The following is a 21,808-nucleotide window of genomic DNA, read 5'->3' on the forward strand; positions in this document are numbered from 1 at the left end:
CATAAGGCAGATCTTACTCATAATGACTCAGTTATTTTCTAATCCATGGTGATGTATGTAGAGGGTCGGCTGAGTGAGGGTGAGCGTTGCATGTGATCCAAACAGGTTGCACCCTGTCTGGCGGTTACAGGCACTTCGTCAGCACCGTGGGGTTGTTGGGTGAGGGCTAATTAGTAGCATGTGAAAACACATAAAATTGCCAATATCTGAGATTTTTGACCTAAAACTATTGGCCCATCACTATTATGCCTCCCTCTGTGTCAGCTTTCTCATATGAGCCCATCTCAAAATGAGCTTCTCCATAATTAAAGCAAGATAGGGACCATTCTGCGAAGTCCTAGTCTGTATACACTAGGGTCGAGTTGTATTGTAATCCAGAGGGGAGACATAGCCCATTTCAGAGTGAGGGCTTCCCACGTGTATTTGCAGTACCTACTGGCACGGGCACAGCACTGCTCGTGGGTCATCGGTAGCCCACCTGACTGCCCAGAGCCCAGGACCCCATCCTCTGTCTTCACGTTCCACCTGCATTGAAAAGAAACAGCACTGCAGTCCCTTCCCACATCCTGGCACTCCAGTGAAGTCAAACCATTGAGGTTTTCCTGTAATTGTAGAACCGGCGTCTCCATATTAATCACTAGGGTACATGGGAGTCACATCGGAAAATCTGGTCAGGGACGAGTCGGCCTCAGCCAAGAAATGTTTTTTTCTTGGAATCAGCGACACAAGTAACAGGTGATTGGGTTCTGTTCACTTTATAATGCTACATAAATCAACTTAGCAATCCTTGATAAATGGTTCTGTTCTTAAAGATGTCGAGTCCTGGTGTGGGGTAATGACAGGCACGTAGATGGCCCCTGAAAGGTGTCTCGGGCGGCAAAGGAGGTCGGGGATTTGCGTGCGGGTGTGAGGGAACAAATGGTCCCGTTATAATGACTTGCCGTCTAATCCCAGTGCTGGAAAGATAGGACTTCCCTCCTCTGTGTGAACTTTAATCCTCTCCGGACTGGTGTCTTATTTATTTGGAAGAATAGCAGCGTAAATCCTGAGCCTTGGGTTTTAGCAAATCTTTGCTTGCCAGTCAGTCAGAGGACAGTGGCAGCAGGGTGTGAGTGTGCTCTGTGCCACCCTGTGCTGAAGAACAGAGACCAGTGCCAGTTACGGGAGTGGGTCTTCCCCTCTGGAGAGCTGCGTGCAGGTGGGCCCAGAAGGGGTCTCAACCTGACACCCAGCTGCACTGCGAGGCTGGGAGTTACCCCGACTCCCCCCCAAAACAGAACTTCTCTCCAGAATGGAAGTTTGGGTGAATTTCGATAGTTTTCGCAGGTTTTCTGCCCCCTCTCCCATCATTTTTGTTTCATGTATCTAAACCCAAGAAGAGGGAGATTTGGTAAAGACGGCGGGGGGGCGGGGATCTGAAAATCTGGCAAATGTAAGGGGGTGGGAGCTCTTCTTCATCACATTTGATGGCACTTTTACAGCTCAAATCCCGGTCATGTAACCACATGTGTGGTAATTGGTGGGGGGAAGGTGGGGAAAGGAGAGTGGGGTTAGATGGAATTAGATGATGGCTGTTGTGTGGACTCGTGTAAAATAATGGTGATTTTGGTGTAAACCTGACAATCTTAAGATCCAATTTGGGACCTCAAACCCTTTAGATAAATCAATTAATCAAATATGAATTCAACTGCACTTTAAATGACTTCAGCTCTACTTAGTCTTAAGGTAATTGTGTTTGAAGCTCAGCATTAATTTCTGTGTCCTTTATTCACACTCTCCAGGGTTTTCCATGTCCCTGGAGTTCAGGGACATCCCTGCAGTAGCTGGCCGCCCCTGTCCACTGCTCCATTGTCCTTCAAGTTCCCACCCCAGGTCTTTGCGCTTGCTGTCACCTCCTTGGGGTCACGGCTCCAGTGACACCTTCTCAAGGAGACTGACTCTGGCCATCCTGTTGCAATCATACCACCATCCCCTGCCCTACTTTATTTTCCTCCGTGGTGCTTCTCATCACACAACCTAGTGTGTGTGTTTTACTTATTAAATTTATCCATCTCTTCCTTCCAGGCTGAACTGCATGTGGGTGGGGTTTTTCATGTTGCTCATGAGTATATATCCCCGGCTCCTACAGCTGTGCCTGGTACACAGTAGGTGCCTAAATGAATACGTATCAAATGAGGGAACCAATCCTGCTGGCGAGGATGTCCACGGGCGTCGGCTAGGCGGTGTCCTGGAACGCAGGAATGGATCTGGGTCTCTCTCCGTTCCATGCTTTTCATAAGAAAGTGGCTTCTGTGTGTCCTGGCAGGTTCCTGCTTCTGAACCCGGCACTGGCATCACCTGTACATGGATTATAAGGGTGCAGCTTGATGGATGTTCACTAAATAAACAAATCCTTAGCATCGCCCCCAGATCAAGACAGTGAATATTGTTGTTTCCAGAAATTTCTAGACCACCCAAATGCAGCCATTCTGATCAGTTCATTATATAGCTGTAATTCGCGAGATAGACTTTGTGTTTCAACAAAGACATAGCTCTACGTATCCATGAGACTCCTCGCTTTCTTACATGTAGGCAATGTCGTCTAGTCCTTTTGTAACCTTTCCCCTGTGGCCTTGCTGACAGGGACCATCACGATGTAACAGATCAGCCCTTGGCCCTGGTGCCACCATAGGAGGAAACACTGGCTAAAATCACATGTTCAAACTCTGTAGGGTACCGGGTGCTGGTCAGCCGCTGGGATGGAAGACGGTTTGCTCACGTGAAAAAAATGTGTATCAGGATAACGTGGACAAAATACTCGGTTGAAGAGATGCAATTGGGAGCTGGGATTCAGAATGTGTTCTTTTTTCCTGTAGGTTTCTGGTTCCTATAACCTCTTAGATCGGCGTTCTGAAGTTAATAGCCCGTGAGGCGTGCGCATTAGACATTCATTTATTCATTCAGTTGTTCATCCTACAAGTGTTTGTTGGACTCTTCTGGCAACATACTTATGCCGATGGGAGAACCCAGCAATGTCTTTGCCATCATGGGACGTACATTTTCATGGCAGAGACAGATAATGTGTTTAAGTGTATTGGCTATAGATTATGATAACTGCTATGAGCAAAGCAAATGGGAGCTGTGATCAACAACAACACGAGGCACCTATGGGGGGCCTGGGAGGTCTCTGAGGAGGTGACGCTTCAACTGAGGCCTGAGGGGCATAAAGAGCCAGGTAAGGTCCGGGCAGAAGGAATGGCTGGTGTAGAGGCCTCTGGCAGAAAGGGCGTGGCGTTCGCACAGGAAGCCAGTGTGAACAGAAAGCAGTGAAAAAGGGAAAATGCATAAGTGCTGAAAATGTTTGCTAGACTTTTGTATTAGTCAGGGGTCTCCAGAGAAACAGAATGGATAGATTAGGTTGGATGGATGGATGGATGGATGGATGGATGGATGGATGGATGGATGGATGGACGGATGGGTAGAAAGACAGACAGACAGACAGACAGATAGATAGATAAAAGGAGATTAGTTTTGCTTGTTTGGAATTTTATAGAAACAGAAACATGTTTCTAATTATTTGTATCTGGTTTCTTTTGTTCAACAGTATGTTTATGAAATTTATCCACGTTGCATATGCTATTAGTCAAACTTCTTGAGAGAAACAGAACAAATAGGATGTGCATACCTACAGAGAGAGTTAGTTTAAGGAAGGAGCTCGTGTGTTTATGGAGGCAGGCAAGTCCAAATCTGCAGGATGGGTTAGCAGACTGGAGAGCCTGGAGAGACCTGATGCAGGAGCTCAAGTCCAGAGGTCCTCTGCTGCAGAATTTCCTCTTGCTCAAGGAGACCAGGTCTTTTGTACTCAGACCTTCAACTGACTGCATGAGGTCCACCTGCTTTAAGGAGGGCAATCTGCACACTCAGAGTTCACCAATTTAAATGTTCATCTCATACAAAAATACCCTCGCAGAAACATCCAGAATAATGTTTGACCAGTTATCTGGGCACTGTGGCCCAGCTGAGTTGACACATAAAAGTAACTGTCCCACACATAGTAATAGCTTATTTTCACTGTTGTTTCTATTTTATGGTATCAGTATATCACAATTTATTTATCATTCTACCATTGATGGCCATTTGGTTGTTTTCCAGTTTGGGGGTATCATAATAATGCCACTATAACATGTCATATAGGACTGTTAATTTATATATATATTCACATTTTCTTAGTTGTGGTGCAGTGATCTTTTTTATAACTCCAGTTTTGCTTTACTATTATTTTTATTTTGGAATTTTAGATCTATGTTCTTGAGAGACATTGGCCAACAAATTTTCTTTCTTATAATGTCCCAGGATCAAAGTTATGCTAAAATCATAAAACAAGTGGAAAGAGTTCCCCTTTTTGTCTTTTCTATTGAAGAGTTTATGTAAGATTGATGTTATTTCTTACTTCAATGTTTGGAAGATTTCACTGATCCTCTGTGAGGGCCTGGAAAAGCTTTTTAATTAAAGGTTCAATTTCTTTTATATGATATAGACCTAACTGATTTTCTCTTGTCAGTTTTGTAAGTGGTATTTTTCTAGGAATTTGCCCATTTTATTTAAAATTTCCAATGTATTTTCATAAAGCTTTTAATAATATTTTTATAAGCTTTTTAATATCTATCTATAGGACATGTAGTGATGCTTTTTCAGTTTTGATAATGGCAACTTGTGCTTTCTTTTGTCTTTCTTTAGTAGCCCTGTCAGAGGTTTATTGAATTTATTGTTGACTTCAAAGAGCCAACAGTTGACTGTTAATTGTTTTCTATTGTATATTTGTTTTCTAAATGCAATGTTTTCTACTGTCTTTTTTTCCTTCTACTTTCTTTGGGTTATACTTGCTGTTCTTTTTTCTCGCTTTTTTGAGATTAATATGTTAATCATTGCTTCTCAGTCTTCTTTTCCAGTATATGCATATAATGCTATAAATTTCCCTCTAAATATGACTTTTGCTGCATCTTACAGTTTAGATGTGTCATATCTTCATTATAATGCACTTCAAGATACTTTCTGCTTTCCACTGTAATTTTTTCCTTGACAAATAGGTTATTTATAAATGCATTGCTTTGCTTGCAAGCATTTGGGGATTTTCTTGTTAGCTTTTCTGTTATTGATTCCCAGCCTGATTCCACTACGTGATCAGAAAACACTGTATCTCAGTCTCTTGACATTTTTTCAGACTTGCTTTATAGCTCAACAAACAGGCAGTTTTATGTGTACTTGAAAAGAATGTGTGTTCTTCAATCGTTAGGTATATTCACTTAACAGCAACTTATAGTCAATTGAATTACATTTTTTATTTGAATTATTCATATCATCTATTGCCTAACTGAGTTTTGTCTTGTCTGTCTCTTGTTGAGAGAAATGTTAAAATTTTCAACTATGATTTTGATTTATTTCTCCTTTCTGATCTGTCATCTTGTTTGTGTGTGTGTGTGTGTGTGTGTGTGTGTGTACATTAAGTACATACATATTTATAATTTTTATATCTTAGGAAAATTAGCCCTCTTATCAATTATTAAATGCCCCTCTTTTGCGAGGACGGCTTCTTGTCTTAAAGTCTATTTGCATGATATAAAATACTATATCAGCTTTCTTCCGATTAGTATTTATGTGGTATAACTTTCTCCATTCTTCTACTTTGTGTCATCTTACTATTTGTTTTCTTTTTGTTCCACTTGTTCTATATTCCTTTTTTTCCTTTCTTGCCTTCCTTTGAATTAATTATTATCTTTTTTATTATTTTATTGTTCCACTTGACTAACTTGTTTGCTATCCGTTCCTTTATTGTTCTGTGAGTGGTTATTCTGGAGATTACCACATGCATCATTGACTTGTTAAGGTCTAATGTGAACTAGAAATAATATCGGCATATACTGCTTCTGTAGCTCATGCATTATTCTGGAAATGCTTATGATTTTCATATTTATATAGCTATAGATATAGGTAGATATAGATATGGATATAGATATAGATCAGTAGGGTCCCTAAATCCTAGAACTGTTAATGTTATTAATATCAATAATCACCAGAATGAGTTAAAAGAGTGAAGTTGAACTCTTACATTATCTTTAGAGATTCTTCAACATTTTTTAAATTGTGACTAATTTTCCTAGAGAAAGAGAAAATTCATTTTAAACAAGAATAATTTATAAATCATTTTTATCATAATCAAAGTACACTGTTTAGGTAAAAACTTAAAACATTACCCTTTCAGCATGCAGAAGTGGTATCCATTAAATGCATATCAAAGCATGACCCTTCGATAACAGTAATTCTTGCTTTTATTCCTAATGTCACACTTTACAGGAAGCTGTGAGGCCTACAGTGTGCATTTAAGTTAACAGTGATTAGTGTGCATTTAATTTTGTTATTTGGATTCATGATGCTCTTATGAATCATGTGATGAAAGTCAGACTTAGAAAATGTCCGGGTTTATTTTCAAAAAGACTGTCACCAGGCAAGCAGGTACATGCTTCTGCAGTGATTTGAAGAAGCCTGGCCTGAGCATTCTTTTTAATTTCTAAGCATATGATCCAAAGTTAAAAGCAACTTACCATCTTTTTGGTATTTACCTCCTTTGGACTGCTGTCCTGTGCATCCTTTGTAATTTCTCCCTGCCTGTCCCTAATTATGCCGTCTCACCTAGCAATTTGATGAAACCCTTCATAGGTGTTACTCTCAACAAGATTATATTTCCTTGGGACGTGTAATTTTCCACTGCTGTCAGCGATGGAAGAAGAGGTCAGTAAAAGAAAACCTTTTGCAAGAAGGCTATATTTGAGTAGCTATTCACAAGAACAAACTATAATTATGAAGTTTAATTTTTACAACGTACAATTTTTTTTCAGCCGTGGTAAAGTCTGTTTCCTGAGATCTGGTGGAAACATTCCGAAAGAGAAGTACTCTGGTATGGGGACACTTATTTGTCGTCATTATTTTGATTTGATGAATTGATTCTGAATGAGACATTTTGGATATTTCTAGCTGAGCTCCTGTTTCACTTTGGATTCTTACTATCTTCTGAGGACTAGGGAGGGATATTAATAGAGATTACTTGGCAGAAGGTGTGAGATTTTTCCGCCCCTAGGACACGGGCCAAAGGTTAAAGTGAACAAATTGTTGCATGATGACAGTCAGCAGGCCGGGCACCCCGATGGCTCTTGCAAGCTGTCTTTGGCCAGCCCTGTCCTCAGGACTCTGTGCAGAGGCAGGGCCAACCATGCTTCTCAGCAGGAGCTTCAGAGAAAAGTTGTCCTAAGGTAATTGGGAGTAAAGAAGTAGCTCTTGGTTAGATTTCATAGCCTGTGTGAACTTTGCTGTGTGTGTGTGTGTGTGTGTGTGTGTGTGTGTGGTGTGTGGTGTGTGTGTGGTGTGTGGTGTGTGTGTGTGTGTGTGCGCCCGTGTGCATGCTTTGTTTTTTTAATGATGTCCCTTCAGGCTTCTGCAGTGGCCAATATGATCATGGGATTTTTATAAACTGTGGTTAAGTTTAAGTTTATCAATCTAGAGATCCAAAGCAAAATGGAGATTCTGTATCTTAGTCTCTGAGGGCTGCGATATCAAAGTACCACAGACTGTGCGGCTGAAACAACATTTATTTTCTCACAGTTCTGGAGGCTGGAAGTCCAAGGTCAAGGTGCTGGCAGGGTTGGTTTCTCCTGAAGTCTCTCTGCTTGGCTTGCAGACACCTGCCTTCTTGCTGTGTCCTCATGTGGTCTTCTGTGTGCACATGTCTGATGTCCCTTTGTGTGTCCGAATCTCTTCTTACAAGACAACAATCAGACTGGATTAGGGCCTCTTTTTAACTTAATTACCTCTTTAAAGGCCCCATCTCCAAATATATAGTCAGATTCTGAGGTCCTGCGGGTTAAGACATCAACATAGTATGGGGCACGATTCAGTTCATAATACGATTAGAGTAATTTTAGCTCTAGTGGAAACAGTAGAAAGGTGGTTACCAGAGACTGGGGGTTGCGGGCAAAATGGGGAAATGTGGGTGAAAGGGATGCACTTTCAGTTGTCAGATGAGTAAGTCCTGGAGACCTAACACAGCATGCAGCGTGGTGACTGTTAATAGTAATTCTGTGCTGTGTACTTGAAATTGGCTAAGAGAGTAGATCTTAAGTGTTCTCACCACACACACACACAAAGGGGACAGCTATGTGAGGTGAGAGATGTGTTAATTAGTTTCATGGTAGTAATTGCTTCACAAGGTATACATATCAATTCACACACCTTAAATATATGAAGTTTTCTGTCAGTCATACCTCAATAAAACTGAGCAGGGGAGGGGGGGCAGAAGAGAATCTGTAGGAATTTACTAGAACTGTTGTTCCTAAAACAAGCATCAGATTGTTCTCTCTTTGACACGAACAACTCTGGACCCAATTCCATTGTGTGTGTAGGAAGAGGGGTTTCCCCACACCATCATTTGTGACACGGGCTGGGTACCCTACAGCTCTGCTCAATTATGACACTGCCCACCTGGAGGTAACATCAGAGCCCACAGGTTAGGGGCTCAGTCCTATAGGATTGCCCCCTACCACACACACATACACTTCAGGTGCCAGGTCCAGGTTGTCACCTATGCTTCTGAAAGACCAGCTGTAGATCCAATGATCCCCTCCTTGGGTTCAGTGAATTTGCTAGAGCAGCTCACAGAACTCAGGAAAACATTTTACTTACTAGGTCACCCACCGGTTGATTACAAAAGGATATAACTCCGAAACAGTCAGATGGAAGAGATGCATATGGCAAGGAGTGGGGAAGCGCATGGAGCTGGCGTGTTTTCAGGGTCTGCCACTCTCCCCAAATCTCCCTGTGTTCACCAACCCGGAAGTTCTCTGAACCTTATCCTTCCTTTGGGCTTTTTTGGAGGCTTCATTACATAGGCATGACTGATTAAATCATTGGCCATAGGCGACTGATTCAACCTCCACCCCTCCCCTCTCCCTGGAGGTCTGGGGTGTGGGACTGAAAGTTCCAGCTCTCTAATCACATGATTGGCTCCCCTGACAACCAGCCCCCATCCTTACCCGAAGTCCCAAAGTCCCAAAGTCCCCTCATTAACATAACAAAGGCACCCTTATGCTTTCATCACTTAGGAAATTCCAAGAGTTTTAGGAGCTCAGTGCCAAAATACATATTTCTTATTATAAATCACAGTATCACAGTATCACTCTTTAAAATGGCACCAGTGCCCCACATCCAGCCCAGGTGCCAGAGTAAATGACTGTCTGGCTTGAAACTGAGCAGCCCTGTTGGCATTTTGATAGCAAATTCAGAGCTGGGAGGTCACTGATGAGGCTGGTCCCTGACTCTGTCATCTACCTAGAAGGTGCCACTTTGCCAGAACGTGGCAGAGCCCCTGGGAAGCGCCCTTCTCACCCGTCACACCCTTCACATCCTCTCTGAGGACGTGTGTAGGACTCTTGCTGATCTTGCCTGCTTTTCTTTTTTTTAAGATTTTTTTTCATTAGTACTCTGGAAATTCATTTGAGGCATCCTATTTGTGTTTAATATTCTTTAGGCCTGCAAGCACTAGAGGCTTTTTATGTGTAGTGATTTTTTTATTCTTTAGTAACAGCATTAACGTCTGGCAATGACTTCTGTTTCTTTGCTTCTTGACTTCCATGGTCAGCGTCCAGCAAATGGAGACTTGAGGGCTGGAGGGCTGGGAATTTGCTCTTCCTCCTCCTCCTTCGTCCTCCGATTCTTCTAATGCTTGAGGAAACTTTTCAAGTAAGAAGAAAGAGGAGGGATGAATAGTACATTCTCAGATTGCAAAGATCTTGATGGAGAAATATCAGTTCATTGTTTGACTCCCAGGGATATTCCTTTAGTTTTGTTCTGTTTTTCAATAAGCCTTTACTCCTAGTCTTTCTTGTTCTGCCCAGTTCTGGAACTAACTGTCTGAGCAGGGCCAGGCAGGACCCCAGAAACAGCATCTAGAGTTGGTTTGGATGTGAGAATAGGTAGCTTTCAATTCTAAGACACTCAGAAAAAAATTAAGAGGGATGCTCAAACATGTTGGTTATTTAAATGTTCCAGCTTGAAGTCATTTCCAGTTGTTCTTTCCTACAGAGACTAAGACCTCTCTGGGGTGACTCTGGGCCCGTCTATTGAAGGGCCTAGAACTCCTGGCTCACTCTCAGCTCTTTTGTTTTTCGGGTTCTTCTCCTAGTGTTTGTCTAAAAGACATTTTTGAAGTTTTGGCCTGAAACTCTCTTCTCCCTCTTCCTGGCAGGACCTGTTGAAAACATCCCCCATCTCTTGCTCTTCTGTGCTTTTTCCTGACCTACAATGTGCTTTCAGACGTACGTGAACGGGACACGAGCAGGGGAGAGAAAAATTCACGGGTCTCAGGTTTTAGGCTCACAGGGCCCAGGGTTTGGATCCCTGCCCTGTGCAACATCTGGCAAGTTGTTTAATCTCTCTGGGTTCCTCATCCATAAATTGGGGTGAGTACTGCACACTTCTTAGGATCATGTGAGGTCTCACCGAGGTGAGGGGCCCAGGAAAAGCACCCAGAGCGCAGCTGGGTACTCGCAGGTGATTAGCAGAGACAATCACGACACCCATCTCACCTCCCAACCTCAGCTGTCAGAAGCCCGTCTGATGCCTGCTTTTGCAAGCACTGTCTCTTTAGCAGCTTCAGGTTGCAGCATATAATTCCTGCAGCCCAAAGGACGTGACTGGATAATAGCCTTGTCAAGTGAGCTGCAGTGATATCTGAACATGAGCCCTGATCTGATTATTCTGCAGTCATTCAACCCCAGGCCAGAGTGAATTCATACTTTCCACTGCCTCCTGGGCCAGCCGGTTTCCATATCAGCCAGAGCCTCCAGGAAGATGGAAGGACACACTGTCATTCTTTCCATTCATGCTGACCCTGCTCCCTGTCAGGCCTGAATGCCAGCACATTCAACTAAAGGAAGTTGTAAGTGCTGACCAGACTACGCAGACCAGCCTTGGTTTCCAGCACGCCTGAGGTTAAGTAAGATGGCTCTTGGTGATCTAAAGCTGGTCTTGCCTTCCCTGGGAAAGCAAGACAAACAGGGCCTCCTCCTTTCTCCTTGGAAATCCTTGGTCAGGTCTCTTATTTTGAGCCGGTGAAGTAATTGCAATGCAGATGCCTTGGGTCTGACAGTAATGCAAAATGTGACATTCTTCCCTCTGTTCCCTGACGCCTGGTGTTCGTTGTAAAGACTCAGCTTGATCACAAATTCCGTATGAATTCTTCCCACCAGCCCTGGGAGACAGATTGGTACTTGTGATTTCTATTTTATGGAGTCGAAAGGCAACTTAAAAGGAAAAAACAAAAATTCTTCTGCTCAGGGTCATCACTGCAAACCAGTGGCTTACATGGAATGAGAGCTCAGGGCCCGGGATCTGCCAGGTCACCACCTCCCTGTTCTAAGCTCAAGGACCTTGCTGACACTATTTCAGTTTTAGACAATTTATTCAAGGGAAGTGAGATGCAGGTCTATTTTAGGACCCCTGACTAATTCCTTTTATTGTGTTTTCTATAAAGCAAAGAGTTATTCATCCACAAGTAGAAGTAACATCTGAGTAATGCAGCTATGCTGTGTTAGGGTTTGGGCCATGGTTTTTGAACTGGTCATGAACATTAATTAAATACATGCATTGAAACATATGTTATTAGAGCTGGGAGGGACGTTAATCATCATGCAATCCAGTGACTCCCACATCTGGCTGTTTATCAGAATGCCCTAGCGAGCTTATTGTAAATTCAGATGCCCGGTCCTCCCCCAGGCCCTGAGCCAATGATCTGGACTCTTTCTGTAGCCTTGCGTGTTTGTCAAGCTCCCCGAGCAGTTCCTACACAGCCAGCCTAAACATCTCTGGAGGACCCACATTTGAGAATCACAGAGTAACAATCCTTCTGTTTCCCCATTGGCTTGTTTTTTGTGTGTTTATCTGTCTGCTTGTTGTTTTTGTTGTTCTTCTGGTGAGGAGCCCAGGGCCCAAACGCTAGGTGACCTTGCCTGGGGTCACACAACTCGTCAGCGTTGGAGTCGGGACTGGAAACCCAGCTCTGGTCTTCCGAGGCATCTCTGTGAACGGAGCGCAACAGAGTGGCCCTCAGAAGGAGGCTGGTGACAAGGTGCTCTCTGCACAGCCTCGCAGACGACTTCTGGTGGCATGCTGCCCTGTGCCCGAGGCTGTGGCCAGATGGCCCTTTCAGAGGACCCACAAGGTTCAGGAGATCATTCTCTCCAACCTTTAGGAAAGGATACTTATGGGGCCATCTACAAACCTCCTCTCCCTCTCTGGGCAGGCCCATGTCCCCGGGGATCAGGTGGAGTCCACCAAGACCAGAGCAGATGCCGGATGGCCCTGGAGTAGAGCTGGTCGTCCCACCTACCTGCTGCCCTGTGACAGCAACCTGCCAGGAAACCAGCTCAGGTGTGTAAGACCATGCACTTTAGTTGCCAATGGCTTCAGTTAAATGGGCCATTTAAAAATGATAGTCTAACAGGCTTCAGATGGGGCACCAGCCATCTAATTACTTGTCGGGCTTGGTAGAGATGATGAGAGTATGTAATTTGATCTGTCTTGGATTTCTTAGGGGTCTGGCTAATTGCGCTCACAGCAAGGGTCCTACTAACCTGTGATGTAATACATTTCTTAATTTCCTCCTGGAAGATCATTCCGATATGTTTCTTCCACCCCTCCTTTTCCTGGAGTTTCTCAATCTAATATTCTTATTTCCAGACCAAATTGGTAGAAAATTGTTTTTCAGATTGTGCCTATCCTTAGTTTTCATTTAACATGGAGGCCAGTATGATGTCCTCATTTACTGAGATATTTGGTGGGGGTGGGGAGAGGGGATCGTAAGGTAAGTAATCAGAGAGATACAAGGGTCAAGGATGATATAAAATTTTATATTCCCACAGCACACATCTTACTCTCATGTTTTTGAATTATCACCTCCACGTTGGTCGTCCTCAGGACTCTGACCTTGATGGGTCATCTTTCTGCTCCTGTTCAGCCACTTGCAATAGCTTGCTGACTGAGACATCCAGAGCCCTGTGCCGGGCCCCAGGCCAGGCAAGCCACCTTCCCAGGGGAACTTACACCCGGACACCCCTCAGGCATTTCAAACTGTGTGTGTGCAAACCCCGGGCCGTTGCCTTCACTGCTGAGTGTGCTTTCTCTGTTTTGTTCTCCCATCCACTCAGGTTTTTTACACTGGGAACCGGGGAGATACTGTTGACAACTTCTTTCTCATCCTCAGTTTTTCGGCCAAAACTTTCGTAGATTTCACATCTTAACATGCTCTCCATCTGTTCCCACTTTCCTGTCCTCACTATAACTGCCTTAATTCAGTCTCTTAGAATAACTCCTTCCTGGATCACTGCAACAGCCTCCTGCCAGCTTTCCTGTCCACCTCCGCCGCCCTGCAATCTACCTCTGGCCCGTCCCTGAGAGATCTTTCTGAAGATCTGTTTAATCGGCTCACTCTGCTGCTTTTCACAACTCCTCCACACTCATGCACGTCTCTAAGTTGAAGTTCAAAATCCTACTTTCCAAAGGCCGTTCGTTTGGCTCCTGCTCATGTGTCTGTCCCGTCCCTCCTGTTTCCTGACACTGCTCGTCAAGGTGGGGGTACAGAACCACTTGAGGTCCCCGGAACGTGACGTGCTGTGTGGTGGAGACTTCTGCTGGCTCCACCTGGGATGCCTCACCCCCCTTCACAGGGTGCTGACCCCTCCTGCTCCTTCTGTTAGCCTTTAAACAGATTTAAGAGTAGATTTTATGCTTTAGCGCAGTTCTGTGTTCACAGCAAAATTGAGTGGGAGGTACAGAGATTTCCCATATACCTCTGCCCCTCCCCCACAACCTCCCCAGTTGGCAACACCCCCGCCATGTGGTGCATTTGTTACAACTGATGAACCTCCACTGACACCTCATCAACATGCAAAGTCCATCGTTCATATCAGGGTGCATTCACTCTGGGTGTTGCACATTCTGTGGGATTGGGCCAATGTCTAGTGACATGTAGCCACCATTGTAGTATCATACAGAGTATTTTCACTGTCCTACACATCCTCTGTGCTCCGTCTGTTCATCCCAGATAGCCTTTTCTCAGATCTAACCTCTGATCTGTTCGAATAAAGAAACTGTCTTAGTATTGCCAGCTCCCAGCACAGTTGCCTGCCATGTTGTATGTTATTAATAAGTGTTTGATAGATGAAAGAAGTTAGCAAGTCGTTTAAGAACCATGTCAATGTCATTGAACCAAAGGGGAAAGCATAATTCATTAAGTATCTTTGGGGCTTCTCTCACTTGCTCATTTGTATTATAAATTCATTTGACTGCAATAGATTTCCTGCCGAGCAGCCACTAGATTCCCAGGAAATCTACCCCGTTCGAACTTTAAAATTTTCACGTCTATTTACCAAAATGTGCAGACTTCTCCAGTGCTGGTGCCTTATTCTCAACCTGCTGTAATTTGTTCCTTCTAAAGACCATCCTTGCTGGCTGGTTCTGGTTTTGTTTTTAATAAAATTCATCATTCTTTCTTAAAAAGAAAGGCTGAGTTTAAGAGCACACAAGACAAGTATAGACTGATTTAAAGTAAGAGGAAAACTCCCTCGAGCCTGGAACCCCTAAGAGCCACCCACCCTCCTGTTGGCTTGAGACCCAGGGGTTCTTTTCTCCTTGTCACAGGCTTCTCTGGAAGCTGGCCAGGGCCCTGTCCTTGGAGAGGCCCCATTCTCATTGCAGGTCGGATAGAGGGCACGGCCTCCAGGCTGAGGTGGTGCAGGTATGAGCCTGCTGAGTCCCCAGACTTGGTGATCACACTGATCAAATAAAGATAGCACAAACCCCTGTCCTGGTGCTGGGAAACAGAAGGAAGAACAAGGAGGCCAATTATGGAATCACGGAATTTTATCGCTGGGTGATACCTAGGGATCTCATGTAAGGTAAATGACATCATTGAGCTCTTGGACTTGAGTCAAAGTCTTCCTCAAGCCTTCCCACAGGTTGCATCTCTTCTCCTCCAGCCATCACAGCGTTTGGGAGACTTCCGTAGGATCCTGGCTTGCTCGCTCACTCACTCTGCCTAACCCAGAGTTAAGGATCCCAGACGTGATGGAAAGAACCCAAACTCTGGCGCTACCCTGGGTTGGGCCTACTCAAGTTCTTTTGAATTTGTTTCCTCTTAAGTAAAATAGCACCTACCTCAAAGAGTTGTCCTGAGAACTAAATGCACTGATGTGTTCAAGGTCACATAGTGGCCCCTCAGCAAACCGCTATCTCATCTACCCTTCTATGTTTCAGTTAGTGATTTTTTTGCATGCGTCCTTCCTGTTAGTGGAATTACACTTAGGAAGCCCTAATCACTGCTCTTTCTATGTTAAATGCCTTTTAAAAAACACTTTTGCTTTACATCTTCTCTGTCACTTCCAGGCACAGATTCTTGGGCTCTAGGTGTGACCTTGGGCTCACCTTGAGAGCAAGACCATCTCAGCCATAGCGCTTGACATAATCAGGAGGAGAGGGAGGGTGGGAGCAAGAGGGGCGAAGAAGGAAATCCTATCACTAGCAAACTGCGTCGTGGTAGTTCCGGGCAGGGAGAAGGTGAAGCACTAACTGTGTTGGTGTCCTGTGGAGTGTTGCCATCCACGGTGAGGGTGGGCCTGGGCCTTTTGGGCATGGTCGGCACAGCGGCCAGGTCGCCACTGCAGAGAGAGGCTCACTCTGACCATATCTCTGAGAAGTCCCAGGACCAGTTTTGGGAAAGAGTGACCCATGATGCTGTTCGAAAACTCATTTGATGGAAATGGACCGCTTTTAGCAGATCCCCCAAATTCTGGCATCGAGCATTTCTACCTTCCTTCTCCTCTCCTTTCTGCTTGGTTCCCGTCTGCCTGTCCAGTTCCACCTTCTAAAAGCCATACTTTTACTTTTGGTGGTTAATGTTTACATTCTATGCTGTAACCATTGTCCACGTTTGATTTATAAATTGATTCTAAAACCTGAAAGTCAGTAAGTACGATTTATGCTATTATGGCTATGCACATACCCTTCAGTGCTGGGCCAAGCAGTTGGTTAAGATTACGTTTCCTCCTAAATAGGTCCAACTTCATCCCCAGGAGGCACTTGAAGAGAACGTATTTAGCATCAAAGTTAAATGGAGACTCCTTTTATACACTCAAAAAACTGCCAATTTAAAATCATGTCCTGTTATGCTTTCTTCGTATTTGGACCTAACTTTCTTAAAGAGCAGTTTCAGTTTCCTTAGAGTTTCTATGACATTCAGTTTTCATGAGTCATGCGCTTTATCACAGACTCGGCTGCTTGCATCTTCTCAGTTATGGCAGACATTCTGTCCTTCACTTTTCCCATAATGAACTGACTCTTCTCAAGGTCTGAGGTTTACCTGCCACCTGGGAACGTTCCTTCGCTCCTTCTCTGAGTTGGATCCAGGGTTTCCTAGATCCTGTCTTCCTCTTGTGTGGTTAAGGCCTTCATTTTGCTGGACAACATTCACATTAACTTCTCCCCTTCCCCAAAGAGACAATGAAAAATAAATTGCCCGTTTTCTTGAAAATAACTAAAATGTGTGTTTTCACCTTCGCTCTTGAGTGCCAGTTTCTCTACATGTGGAATTCTCTAGGAAACACTGTTTTCTCTCAGAACTTTGAGGGAAATCTTACTGTCTTCTAGCATCTGGTGTGGCTGATGAGAAATATGTCGGTCTGGCTTGCACGCCTTTGTAGGTGACTGATTTTTTGGTTTCTCCTAAAACGTCTTCCATCTTTGATACTCTGAAATGCTTTGCAGTTATGTCTGCATGGGTCTTTATTCATGATAGTCTTCATTGGTGAGTTCTTTTCATCTGAAGACTCATCTCCTTCAGACCTGAGGAATTTTTTTTGTTTAGCATTCCTTAATTTCCTCCCGTTTATTAATTTCTTTCTGGAACCCTCATGAGTGATTGTCAGACTCCTAAATTGGTACTCTATATCGCTTATTTTTTTTTTTTCTTTAAATGTTTTCATGACACAGATAATTTGGGCAATTTTCTACTAATTAGAGAATTAGAGGAACAATGTACATAGTAACAGCAATAACAACAATTGCAAGTAGGAATAATTATAAGATGGAGTAAGACCTTGGAGGAGGCAGGAAGGAACAGAATTGAGAGAACAAATGAAGGCTTTATCTTTGGGAAGGAGAAAGGACGCTTCTTACTGACATGATAGAGGAGCCAAGATTGAGGCAAGATACAGGGAAATGTTGTGGTACAGCAGGGAGAAATTCGTTCCAGTTTCTTAGTCTTGGTCTTCATACAGAGTAGAAGGTGAGGTCATTTACTTAGACTGAAGCCCTGGGGGTATAGAAAGTATGAAACATCTGCTGGGGCAACAAGTGGCGAATGGAACTTTGACTCACAGGCCTTGAAGACCCATCCGAAGTTATATAGGGTGTATTTGCAGCGGGGCCAGTTGGCCTGGTTTTGTCACATCCAATAATTGGAACTGTGAGTAGGGGTGGGATTGAAATTTGGCAAAGCAAGCACGGTAACAGGACATTCACGAGGGACCTAAACCAAGGCAAAACATTTTCATCGGTGATGGTTAATATGAGAGATTAGCTCAATAATCTTGACTTTATCCAAGTCCGTGACTTAATGTCCTCTGCGTGTCCCTCCCACTCCCTTGACCTCATCACTGTGCCAAAGTGAGGCCCGGGAAGCACTAAGACAGAAAAGAAGTTGGAAACTTGGTACCCACATTTGAGGCTCTCTGCTAAAATCTTTCCGTTTACATCAAGTCCATTTTCAAACAGCATCTTTGGATCACTGTTGTAAAAAAAAACAAAAAAACAAAAAACCCCAAAGCCTCACCCAAGAGAGTAATTTCGTCTTGCACGCAGAATTTCCAGCTGTCATTGGCTTGGATCTAGGAGCAGAGTCCAGAGGAGCCAAATTCACACACTTTCATGGACTTGAGAATGTTGAAGCTGGAAGAAACCTTAGAGTTCAAGCTCAGTGGTTCTGAAACGGTCTCATTTTTGTTTTTTGCTGTTTTTCATGAAATAGCTTTTAAAAATGAGCTCTTCCACCGAAACTGACACATAAAGAGAATACAGCACAACTGCCCTGTTGTGTAGGACGGTCTGTCCTGTGGCCCCACCGTGCGTTCCCCTTCACCCCCTGTATCATGGCCCAGACTCCAAGCATTTCTCCTTATATTGTAACTGATGAAACTGAGCCCCAAAGAGGTCAGGAAGTGTCAGAACTGCACCCCTTCCCTCCGCGTTCTTCTCCCTGCCGTCTGAGAAGCAGCTGGTCCTGGATCTGAAAGTTGAAAGTCATGTGTATGAATTCAGACCTTTGATATTCTAGCCCCTATTCTAGGGGACAGAAGGAGCTACATCAAGAGAGTTTTAATCCTAGTCTTTTATTTCATTTTTTTCCCTTAGGCTCTTACAAAACCTCATGATTATAAGGGAGTTAACCGCTTGTATTCTGTCCCACAGATGCACTTGTGCCCTTCAGATAAAGTGTAGGTTAATTCTGCTGATTTTTCTGGCCTACCAGCCTCAGAACTGCTGGGTGCTGTGTTTCCATAGTGACAAAGAGGACTCTTCTTGCAGTAGGATGATCGTCCTCCGCCTTTTCTTAGTCACCGATTATGTTAGTGATCATTAAATTAGGTCTTTGATAGGCGTTACAAGTAAAAGCAGTTTGTTATAATTTACCACATCAAATAAATTGTCTTAATGATTCCTTGCAAAGTCATTTAAAATTTTTATCTGTATTCTCTGTACAGTTCTAATTTAAAAATGAATTGATTGGTATTATTAGGGAAATTTGATTTCTTTAATTAAAAGTGCATTCATGTTTTGACATGACACTTATTTTAAAGAGGTAAATGTAAGTTTAATTTTCATAGACACCATTTAATCAATTTTTAAGTGGTGATTTGTTTTTATATTTTTCAGGATAATTTTATCAGAAAACCAACCTGTATTTTGCTATATTTAAACATGTTCCATTCATTCATAAAGCAACACCCCCCTGAGAACTCTTCATAATCATGATTAATTTTTTTGTGGGTGTTTGTTAAAAGTTGCAGCTTACTTGAGTCTGTGATTGGGGGAAGGATTTTTAAATATATGTATACATACACACACATACACATGTATATATATTCATATATATATATATATATATATATATATATATATATATGAATATACCTATATATTACCCAATGTCATACCAGCCTCAGAACTGCTGGGTGCTGTGTTTCCATAGTGACAAAGAGGGCTCTTTGTAAAAAAAATCTCTGTGATCTCTGTAATCTCTGTAAACAAAAGCATGTCCTAGGACGCATCTAAGGAGGCCAGTCTACGGTCAAGGTCAAGAAACGAAGGTGGCACCAACACACCTTTGCTCCCTGGTGTTGCTGCCGTCTCTCACCAGCAGACACACTCTTAAGACTTCACTCACATCACTGCCAAGCTGGAAAACTGGATTCTCAAAGTTACCAGAAAGGTTAAAGCACAAAGGTCAAGCTCTTAACAACCAATCTAGTTATATAGCAAGGTCTTTTGATGGGTTTGGTGGGGGAGGAATTGCATCCAACATAGAGCGCCTCACACGAGTGCAAAAAGAGTCTAGATTTCAGGATGGCATGCTGACCGTTGGAGGGCTGATGAGTCGTTGAGCAAGTCCTCTGTAGCCAGCTGAAGAGCTGAAGCAGGAGGTCGGCTTTCAGTGTGCCTGTCAAATTTCCTCTTCATAGAAACCATAGTGTGCTTTCAAAGCTGAGCTCAGGTCCTGCATGGAAGGCTCATGTCAGGTAAAAGCCGTTTAAGTGCATTGCCGTACAGATCTGCCAACATCTGCCCTGTTCTCAGAGCTTAGCCCCTTCTGTGCAGATATCCATCGCATCAAATTTGGTCCTGACTGAGAACAAGCAATCAAACACACGACAGGCATAGGACAACATCTATTTCTGTCCAGTAATTTTCTGTCCGTGCAGCAGACAGAACTCTGGAATATCAATGGCAAAAGGGAAGTGCGTGGTTCCTCCCTTCTTTTCCTCCTATGTTACTATTTCATTACCCGCAACAGCACCTGCAAATAGGAAATTGCCGTGTAGCCCACACGTGCTAGAGACTTCTTCGGTTGTCGGTTTAAACCTTACAAAGGTTTCCCAGAGCATTTGCTCAGTCAGTAAGTAGGCTGAAGTTTTAAGTTTCAGAATTGCTTGGAGTGTATTCTGAAGAGCTGGTTTTCTAATAGGGGGATACTCCTTAGAGCTAGTGTTCTCAATGTTTTAAGTATTCAGAGTTTCTTTTTTAGTGGACATGAGCTGTACCTTTCTTACTTTGAGGCATTTGGTTTGTGCCCACACAGAGCCTCAAATTGCAGAAACAGGTGGAACCATAATGGGGTTTGGGGCTTGGGAGTGGGTGGAAGGCAAAGCAATAACACTTGTCAGATTTTTAGTTTAAAGCTATCAGGTCAAAGAACACCAAAGTGAGGGTGCTGGGCACGATTCCGACGTCTTCTCAGCCCTCTCTTCAAGTGTGGTTCTAGTGTCACTGTCCTGTGTGTCTCCCTGGGGTCAGATGTGTCAGTCAAATGTGGAAGAGCCTTCACTATGAAGCCTTCAAATCCAAAAGGATGCCGTTTCTCTGTGGCTAAGTGATTATTACATGTAAGTTGCAAATTTTTCAGCGAGCACACAGAAGGCCATTGGCTCCATCAAACAGCGCCTTTGAAAAATGACAAAAAGTAGAGGTGTTGGTCAGGAAGGTTCTAGGTCTATTTAACGGTACCCTTTCTGGTGTAGTGTTCTCTAGTCTGCTGTGATGCGTGACACACACTCAGCTGAGTGATCGTTAAAGGAGTGTCTTCCCCCAGGTATGGCTGTATAACTGCATAGGACGGCTGCTTGCCAGCTGCTGAGCCCTCACCATCCCCACCACCTGGTACATGGAACAGCGGCCCAGATCTGAGGCCCTGCTGGTAAGCGGGGAGCGGGAACGGCGGGCCCGTGTGGAGCACGCCAGCCTCAGCGAGCCCAGAAACTGCAGTGTCTTCAATCAGCACTTCTCAAACTATCTGCCAGGAAGACCTGCTTTGTTTCAATTCCCAATGTCTTGCCAACTAATAAATACAATATAATGAAAGCAAATCACTAGAACAATAAAGTGAAACAAAAGGACACGCAAAACACCAGCCCTAACTTTAAATTATTAGGAGCCAGAGATATGCATTTTTTTCTGATCAATTGCTTTAAGTTTCTAAACACTCCCAGTTTCTGTTTTTACCTCATTGCAGACTGGCTGGGCCCTATGCACAGACCACACTTGGGTAGCACTCTGCTAAATCACAAGTAGAGGTCAAACCCTGTATTTAAAATTATAGGTATGGATATTTATACTTGTGAAGTTTCATAAACCTTTCAGAAAAGAAAATCAATGCACATCATGTTCAATTTGCATTATTTTTCATTTATTTTTAAATATTTTCCAGGAAATAAGCGCACATTTTGCATAATAATAATTCATAATCCTTAACTGTGTTTATATTCTGCTTTCCCTCCCTGGCCCTTTTCTCGCCTGTACATCCCCAGAGCCACTGCCTAGGTCCTGGCCCTCTTCACCTGCCACCTGGTCGCTGTCCCAGCTTATGAACTCTTTTCCCTCTTACCTCTGTTCTCTGTTCAAGTCAAGCGCCGTGAGGTACCCAGAATGTCCACCCGCAGTCCCACAGCTGGTCTCATTC

The 21,808-nt window shown here is 43.6% G+C and overlaps 1 protein-coding gene and 1 long non-coding RNA gene across 3 annotated transcripts in view; both read left to right on the plus strand.

Annotated features, from left to right (window-relative positions):
* RCAN1 (regulator of calcineurin 1) overlaps positions 1 to 21,808 on the plus strand; it is an 88,170-nt gene that overhangs the window by 21,859 nt on the left and 44,503 nt on the right. The gene's annotated exons all lie outside the window — the stretch shown is intronic.
* Positions 6,884 to 21,808, plus strand: part of LOC109446640 (uncharacterized) — a 31,319-nt gene continuing 16,394 nt past the window's right edge. Inside the window, exons 1-2 of one of the 2 annotated variants that reach the window (XR_002137247.2) lie at positions 6,884 to 7,283; positions 12,326 to 12,453. This is a non-coding gene — a long non-coding RNA (uncharacterized LOC109446640). The remainder of the gene's footprint in view (positions 7,284 to 12,325; positions 12,454 to 21,808) is intronic. The other variant, XR_012493963.1, reaches the window with a different exon arrangement.

Source organism: Rhinolophus sinicus, linkage group LG01, assembly GCF_036562045.2.
Source record: "Rhinolophus sinicus isolate RSC01 linkage group LG01, ASM3656204v1, whole genome shotgun sequence".
Classification (NCBI taxonomy): domain Eukaryota; kingdom Metazoa; phylum Chordata; class Mammalia; order Chiroptera; family Rhinolophidae; genus Rhinolophus; species Rhinolophus sinicus.